This window comes from Triturus cristatus, chromosome 2_2 (assembly GCF_964204655.1).
Source record: "Triturus cristatus chromosome 2_2, aTriCri1.1, whole genome shotgun sequence".
Classification (NCBI taxonomy): Eukaryota; Metazoa; Chordata; class Amphibia; order Caudata; family Salamandridae; genus Triturus; species Triturus cristatus.
In genome coordinates, this window is record NC_140582.1 from 476,306,536 (window position 1) to 476,316,183 (window position 9,648).

Genomic DNA, 9,648 nt, shown 5'->3' on the forward strand with positions numbered 1-9,648 from the left:
TTACTGTAAATTATGTTCATGTATTATGTCATGTTTTTAAACTGTGGCTCTATCATGCCATAAGTAATAGAATAATGTGTAGTTATTCTGTGCAAACCCTGGGCCTGAAAGACAGTTGGGCCACACACAGGACCACACCAAGAAATCCCTGGGCCTGAAAGACAGTTGGAAGTTACACCCAGTTAGCCACAAACCCTGGGCCTGAAAGACAGTTGGGTCATACCCAGGACCACACCCAGCACCTGCTTAGGAGCCTATTTAAACCACTCCCCTTCACTATACAGTGCTTGGCCTCGTTGCTTCAACACACTTACGTGGCTCCAGCTTTCCCGATCGGCATCTCCTGCTTGACAGCCTTGCATCAGCAATTTCCTGGCTTCCTGGTTCCGGGCTGAGTCTCCGGTCCGACGTCTTCTTCCGTGTCGTGTTCCCTGAAAAGAAGCGCACAGAGAAAACATGCTTTAAGGTATTTTTTGGAAGACAACTATCCCACGGTGAGTCTGCTTACATTAGAACTTGGAACATTTGTTTTAGAACTTGGAACATTGCTCTTTGAACTGCGCATATTATTAGAACTATATTTCTTGGACAGAAGGAAAACACTTCATCTCGAGTGTTACGGCTAGTTTTCCGTAGTACCCAGAAACTATTGACATTTATAAAACAAAGAAGATTGTGCCTTTTTAAAAGTGTGAAAATAGTTATCGCAAAGCAAAGTTAGCCTTAAAAATCACAACAGCACAGATGTGGTTTTGACTACTATTATTTTGTATGCAGTATTTTGTTCCTTTATGGCAGAAGGTTGTTTTGGCAGCCTTTGAACTTCTGTGCACTCAAGGCATCTGATCCTAAGCTGGGCATATAAGGATTCAGGTACCTATGCTGATGAACATAACTAAATGCTATCACGATTGTTAAACTTATTTGACAGTATGTTAATGATTGTATTGTTTATTGCAGATTGCATAAATCGACAAGTAGATTGTTAGATCAACCCAAAATTCTGTTGAAACCTACGTAGTCTGTAGGTAAGAATTATTGGAGACTTTTGGTTACAAGTTTATGGTAACTGTAAGAAGATACTGCCTCTCAGATATACACATTGTTTATCTTCTGTGTTTTGTACTTAGGAGTCTAGTAGAAAACTCAAGCCACTATCCAGTTACATTCCTGTTTATTGTATCCTGTGAATACCTCAAGCCCCCAGAAGCCCTGGTCCCCCTAAAAGAAGACCGCTGGAATCTTCTTGTTTCTCTTCTCTTGTCATCCCAACCCCTTTTCCCCCCTGACACTACCGGACTGATCCTAAGTTATATCTTGGTATCACGCTGCTAGTTTCTAGAGGGATTGGGGACCTGTCCTCTCATCGTTCACATCGTCATCAAGGTGAAACAATCTGGAGCACAGGTGAGTGCCTCGTAACAGGAGCTGGTCACAACCTCTGTTACACCTGAATACTCCTTGTCCTGCCTCCACACAAAGGGCTGCATACAGCCTGTACTTAGTCTGGAGCCAGGACACGGAAGTCAGGATGCCTGGGGACTCCAAAGGGAAACCTCTAGAAGCTTCTCCCCCACTTCAAAGACACAACTGGGTATAAATACTTGACCTTAGACATCAAGGGCCCGATTCACAGAACTAACTTAAGACAAAATCCTAAACTTACTACCATTTTGGTATTCACAGAAGGCACTTACTCATTTTGGTATTCACAGAAGGCACTTACTCATTTCGGTATTCACAGAAGTTAGGAGTCCTAACTTTAGGACTCCTAAATGCCTTCTGTGAATACCGAAAGTCTTAAAATTAGGATTTTTCTCAGTTTAGTAGTAGTATAGTTAGGACTCCTAACTTTAGGACTCCTAAATGCCTTCTGTGAATACCGAAATTCTTAAAATTAGGATTTTTCTCAATTTAGTAGTCCTAAATTTAGGACTCCTAACTTTAGGACTCCTAAATGCCTTCTGTGACTACCGAAAGCCTTAAAATTAGGATTTTTCTCAGTTTAGTAGTAGTATAGTTAGGACTCCTAACTTTAGGACTCCTAAATGCCTTCTGTGAATACCGAAAGTCTTAAAATTAGGATTTTTCTCAATTTAGTAGTCCTAAGTCTAAACTTAGGACTACTAAATTGAGAAAAATCCTAATTTTAAGACTTTCGGTATTCACAGAAGGCATTTAAGAGTCCTAAAGTTAGGAGTCCTAACTATACTACTACTAAACTGCGAAAAATCCAAATTTTAAGACTTTCGGTATTCACAGAAGGCATTTAGGAGTCCTAAAGTTAGGACTCCTAACTTCTGTGAATACCGAAATGAGTAAGTGCCTTCTGTGAATACCAAAATGAGTAAGTGCCTTCTGTGAATACCAAAATGGTAGTAAGTTTAGGATTTTGTCTTAAGTTAGTTCTGTGAATCGGGCCCCAAGTCTTCAGTACACTTCAGAACCAGTGGATACTCTGTCAGGAAGAAGTACTGCTGTGCTGCTGAAGGGTTGTGACTCTGCTGGACTTCTGCTTTGCTGTGCTGACCTGCTGCCTGCTGCCCTCTCCCTGGGTGAGAAGGACTGGACCTGCATCTCTTGAACCCAGAAACCAGATTGACTTCTATGACTAGCTGGCTGGCCTCGATCTCAACTCTCAGGGACATAACAGGCTTCCAACAAACTTGCATCTGCATCTGGACTATGCCATCTGTGAGTCTACCCTGCCAAGTGATGACACCCCAGCTCTGGACCAATGGAAGTGGACAAAAAGGGCTTTGCCAGCCTCTGTGGATCCAGCAGAACTGACCCATCTTCTCTGCTGCACGGCGAACCCCCGAGCAGAACCGACATAAATCCACGACTGCATGGGTTGGACCTGTCACACACACCGACATCGCTGCCGCTGCCCACATCTCCTTCGGATCCACCACTGCTCTATCCATCCTCAGCGCAGGCCCCTGCATCTCTCATTGACGGCAGCCTTGGCAATGACACCAGACTCCACATTGCAGCTTTGCAGCTCCTAAGAACCTGTATCGATGGGATCCTCTACATCAACACAACAGGACCTCACACCACAGCCTCACCACATCTTGGAAAAAATGCATCGCTCCAGCTGTGTGACCATCTTAGACGCAGATCCACACAACACTCTGCAAATCAGGTCTGAAGGTACTTTTGTTCATCTGGCCGGACTGGTTCCCTGTAGCTGGCCCGCACTCCATCACAGTCATCTCAACTTGTGACTTTGTCCCGGTCAGGTGCAACCAGATATCCAAAGTTGTTGCTTTGTCATCTTTGGTGCTATTCTCCTTAAAAACTTTAAAATTAAATATTTCTGGTTCTAATCATTATGTGAGCTCCTTTTGTGGTGCCTTTTCACTGTTTTACTGTTTGAAGTGTTGCACACATACTTTACACTTATCCTCTGAGTTAAGCCTGACTGCTCTGTGCCAAGCAATCTGAGGGTTTAGCACCCGGATAATTGTGGGTTTGCCTGTGACTTTACCCTGAGAAGAATTGTGGTTGCTGATTGAGAAGGGTTTTACGCCCCTCAACCAGTAACCCCATTTCTTATAGATAGGGTATGACAGATATCATCAAGGGATGCAGATGTGATAGACAGCAAAATATGGTGAGTTTTGTATTCTTGAATAGAGCCTCTTTATGGACAGTACAGGGGTTTTCCACTACCTAAGTTGAATGGCATACATTGCCTGTGATGCCGACATGTAAAAAGTGAATCCTCTCAGTAAAGAAAGCATTCTTTTCTGAGGGATGGACAGTGAAGAACTAACTGGCAGGGTTGCCATGCTTTCTAACTCTCTTGATAAGTGAGCGGGTTGCATTGGTAATACCTTTGATCAGCTGTCTATAATATGCCTGATACAGTTGTTTATTATAGGTTTCTTAAAGGGCATCCTGAGAGTAGGTCACATGCCAATTCCTCCCAGCCTGCTGTGTCTGAAGATCTTCTGGCCTCGGTACAGTGGTTTACCACAAATTGGCTGGTCTAGTTGAAAGCATACAGTTATTGAAACAAGGCAGTGTATGTTCACATACTATGTTTAGGCAGTTGTTGAGTGCCAGCGAGAGCTCTTCTGTCTTGTAGGTTGGCTGAATCAAGAGACAAGATTCAAAATAGTTTACTCAATGTTAATTTTGGAGCAGTGACATGATTGAGGGGAGCTAATCTATGGTGTCAAGATGGCAGTATAGAAGCCACATATGATGGAAAACTAAATCAGAAGATAAGCTGTCTAGGGAATGGGGGTATTTGAGGTAACTCCAATTAAATTGGATAAGCCAAAGTAAGAGCTACAATATGCCCCTTTTAGTGTGTGGTCTCCTTAACGCCCTGTGTAAGACCCTGACCTGAGATGAATGTAAGTAAGGTCTGGGTGCTGTAGTTCACATGGTCATAATACCACAAAATGCATTCCTCAAGTCAAATCATATTTACAGAATTAATAGCTATATACCTGACTACTTCTGCTCTTTTTTCCAGAAATAAGGCAGGATCAGAATGAGGTAAAAAAGCTGTAGATTACAAATGAAGCAAGTTGTTTATGATGATTCCCGACATGTCTGTACCCCCTCCAACCCACAGGTGAGTCCTGTATTTAAGTTTGATATAAGCACTACTGTGACTTCAACTCCCACGCCCCTTTTTGTATCAAGGTATAACAGATCTAAGCAGCTGAGGCTTGTGCAATGTTTAGCCCTGATACATTTTGTAGCCAAGTCTCAGTCATACAAAGCATACATAGATGGGTGTCTTCTGGTATGAGATACATTTCATCTTTAGTTTTAGAGACTTCCTTTAAATAAGATTGCTTTGAATGAGAGTATGTGATGTGTCTGTGTCCTAGTTATATCTTGTAATGATAGATTTTATTTAGTGAGGCCCAACTCGCTAATCTTATCACACCCTTAGGCTAGATCTGGCAATATACATACCTTAGGTCACATAGCATTAAGGCATCATAGTCTAACTGGAAGCATTTTCCTCCAGACAAGCAGATGGGTATAGACCAGCTTGCTTTTGGCATGTCTTGATGCACTGCTGGAACAGCTGCAAGGCGTCCATCTCCAAATATGTATGCAGCAAGGAAAACAAGGTCTATCCACAAGACCACAATAATGTTTTTCCAATCCACCTTCCAAGATGGCACTGGGTAAAAATAGAACAAAATGCTTCGAAAGCACTAGCAACATTAAAAGCCCCAGACAAGACCAAATGTTCTGATAAAAAAGGGGTCCAGGTAGGTAACAACAAATTGCCAGCAACAAAAAGAATAAAAAGGAGCAATACAAAATAAGGAAATTGTATATGTCCTAAGTAAGAGTTTACACACATGAAAAACAATTTTTCAGACGCATAAAAAACATTTTTGTAAAGTGATCAACTAACCAGCACTTGACTTGCAATGGCAAAGCCTACTAACAGACATCAAACTCACAATCTCAAATGAATTCTAGTGCTGTGCCTCTAAATAACACCTGCCGCTCAACACATGGCCTCATCCACTAGACTGCAAAATTCATTTTCCAATCATCCGTCAAAGGTGGCAGTAATAGAACCCGAAAAAATACTACCCAAACACTAGCAGCATTTAAGCACCATACAAAAACAAAGTTTCTGATAAAAAAGCATGCAATTAACAACGAATTACCACCAAAATTGATAAACAAGAGCAGTGCAATTTAAGAAATGCTATAGGTCTTACTTACACGTTCACAATGTACACACGTTAGAAAACAAATTGTTATAAGTTAACAAATAAAACAGCACTTGGCTTTTAAAGGCAGAATCAACTAACACTGAGAATTCACATTTGGCAAGATGTAATAGGAGTATATTATTTTACAGCTGAAGGTAAGAGGAACATTTGCAAACCTGTTTCTCAAGTAAATTATATGTTAACCCTGATGGCCTTTGATTGAAAACATTAGAGCCATTTTCAGTCACAGAGGTCCTTAAAAGGAGATCTAATAAAGAGGTAGAAATTAGGAAAACACAAGCCATAAATTACGTATATAACTCCGATTCACGACAGACAAATATCATTTGTAAAGTTTTGGTTCCCATGTTTAAAAAGCATATTTACAAATAAACCAAGGGCACATTGTTTCTGGTGATGCTAAACTTCATAGCAAATCTATGCTACGCTCACAGCTATGGCTTATTTAACATCTACGAAAACTTTAATTGGGCTTTTACTTACGTTGCACCCAACTTTATTTCCCTGTGAGCTCTGTATCAAATGGCGTATTGCAGTTTCTTTCAGCACTCATCAGCCTATTGCTCATCTCAGTTGATTTGCTCTAATCATGTTTATTTTTAATGTTTTGTACAGTGCTCCGAAACCTAGACAGGTCGGGTTTGAGGTATAGACGATAAATAAAAAATAAAAACATAAATAACATATAGGGGCTTCCGCATCATAAAGATTTCCCAATTATAAATTGCGTCTACAGGAGCTAAAAAATGTGTTCACTGATCCACATAGTTCACACTGTAATGAGTGCATAGTTGGTCATGTCACTTGCACTAGGTCTACTATTTTTGTTTTATTTTTTTAGCAGTTCATAGGTCTGTTCCGTTGAGATTAACATTATTAATCTCTTTGTTAGGCTTTGTCCTATTTTCCGGGTCATTCCAGAACATTTTGCCTTCGTACTGGTATTTTTCTGACCTGTTGTTGGTGGTTTTAGGACTCTGGGTACGTTGTCACTGCTGTTCAGTGTTAAAGTGCATGGGCTCTCTATGGTAAACTTGGCAAGATTGGTCAACACCTGTTTGGCGTATTTAATTTACCTATCAGTCCCTTGTAAAGTGGTATCTCATATACCCAGGGCCAGTAAATTAAATGCTACTGATGGGCTTGCAGCGCTGCTTGTGCCACCCACCAAAGTAGCCTTTCAGACCTCTCTCAGGCCTCTTCCATTGCAGGGCCTGCATGCGCAGTTTGCTGCCACTGTGTCGTGGCACATAAAGTGGTTGCCACGTCTGTGACTACCCTTTTACTACATATCGGTCACCCCTAAGTTAGGCCTTTGGGCAGGGTGCAATGTAGGTAAAAGGTAGGACATGTGCCTTAACTGTGTGGCATGTCCTGGTAGTGACAAACGGCCATTTTGGTTTTTCACTACTGTCAGGCTGCCCTCTCATAGGAATGCATTGGGGATTCACTGATATGTGTTTCAATGGTAATTCCTGACATGAGAGTGGTGGCGTGATCAAGTTTGGTATGTTTGGAATAGTGGCAATAAATGCTGCGTAATGGTGTATGCAGATTTTTTATCACTATTTTAGAAATGCCACTTTTAGAAATGGGCATTTCTGTGGGCCATGTGTCTTTGTGCCTGCCTGTTGTGTATTACAAATCTGGCTCTGGATGACAGGGGCTAGGGAGGTGCAGTGGCTCCAGAGGGGCTGGGCGAGTCAGCGCTAGGCTGAATAGGCCGATCTGCATTTGGAGTAGTGGGCAGAGTAGCACCTGGGCCTGAAGAGGACCATACCTGCCTTACACAATGCTGGCTTTGCCCCCCTGTGGTGTATCTGGGGCCAGAGCCTACACTAAGAATAAGGGTGGTGGTGCACATGAAAAGATGTATGCAAGTACCCCCCAGAACTGGTTTGGACCGGGCGCAGAGTCCTGTGCCAGGGGGAGAACAAAGACACTTACTGGTATGAGTATTGGGGCTGTGACCCCATGAAGGTGGTCCAGTGAGAAACCACCATCTGGGGCTCCCTACTCATGGGATGAAGCTGCTGCCCAGTTGAAGAGCCCCGGTGTTCTGGCCTGCCTAGTCTGATCGAACTGAAAGGAGACTCTGCCTCTACCACGTGGTAAAGCCCTTTGGAGGCTCCCCTTGTGAAGAGTGCAGGCAGAGCGCTTGACCTTTTTTTTGGTTTTATCTCTAATCTAAGCACGTTTTGAACGTGCTGGAAGACGGATCTGCCCAAAGGTATGGGCACCTGTGTAACACAGCGTGTGGAGCGCGCCTATGCTACCATGTCCCTGAGCCTTGGGGATAGCTTCCAGCCACGCGGTGAAGAGTGCCAGTCCGAGGGAGGAAGCAGGCGGAAGCTAGGCTGAGCCTGGTTGTGGGCGGGGCCATTGCCGTGCACAGTGAGCCAACAGGAGCTCACCAGAAGAGGCCGCCGGAAGTCAGGCAAAGTCTGTGCCTGTTTGTGGGTGGAGCCGGCAACCCAATCAAGCCGGAACCTCTCTGGCTCTGTGCGCCAGCCGCAAAAAGTAGACTGCATGAAAGACGGCTGCCGCTGCCCGTGAAGAAGGGCTGTTAGTTGGGAGTCCCAACGGGACCGAGAACCGGAGAAGGAAACCTCCCGCTCTGCACTGGGCCGACGTGGGCCCCTCGCTGCATTTCAGGTCAGGGCACAGGTGTTGCCCCAGGCCACCGGCTGCAGAACATAGAGTTCTTTGTGCCTGTGCTACATTACTGAGTCGCACCAGGGACATGGGGCCCTCCTTCCGGTGGCCGCATGGTGATAAAGAGCGTGGGCTGGCAAATCCATTGCAGTAGCTAGCGCGAGCACCCAGGGACGTTGTGCTCGCCTCGTCGTGCAGGTGGGAACCCGTTTGCCTTATTGGTGCCCCTAGTGCGCCTCGGTGCCTCCTGCACATTGCTAGACTGGGGATGCTGACACTAGTGGCAACATGTGCAACTAATGGGCATTAGATTGATAGCACAAATGGTAATGTTGGGCATCCTGTCATCAGCGAAGTGTTTACTGTAGTGCCCTGAGGCGGATGTTGGCCTAAGGTATCGCATATTGCTAGAGGATTTCCTCATCACAGGTTGATGGAATTAAAATGTGTGCACTTTGCAAGTGTTTACTGTGGTGCATGATTCCTAATGCTAAGGCATAATGTGTTACGCTGATTATCCAGGTGGGCAGTGATAATGATATGGTACATTGCTGCTGATGAGGTTTAGGTTGAAGGTGGGGCTGATGTGATTATGATGTATGCATAATATGCTATCCTATATAATGCTATGATGTGCAAGCTTCATGCTTGGTGCTAAGTGTGCCCTCACCAGTAGTTTCTGGTTGCTTTCTCTAACTGTGTATTCTGATGGTGACAACAGTGGCCTGATTGGCCCTGTAAGTGTATATAATCCCTGTAAAGTAATACCTAGTGCCAGGTGGCACAGTGTATATATTGTGATTGCATTCTAATGTGATTAATGAGTAATACAAATGATATTTTTAATATAACCTTGTGTGGAGTTTCTTTTGTGGTGTGCCTAGTGTGTCGCTGCTGTGTATGTGTCGCGCAAACGCTTTACACATTGCCTCTGGGATAAGCCTGAATGCTCTGCCAAGCTACCAAGGGGGTGAGCAAGGGTTATCTTCGGTGTGTAACTCCCTTGCCCTGACTAGAGAGGTGGTTTCTGCCTGGCTTAGGCGAATGCCCTAGCTAATCAGAAATCCCATTTCTAACACTCTTTCTTTAACTCCTTAAGTGCCGAGGATTCCCCATCCCCCATTGTGCTGAGTTCATTTGAGATAATTAGGGCACTTAAGACCAGACATGCTAACTTTGAATTTGCAAATTGGGATTCAACCGTACACTATTTGGTTGGTTTACAAAATCACCATTCAGAATTAATCATAAACCAAAGTACCTC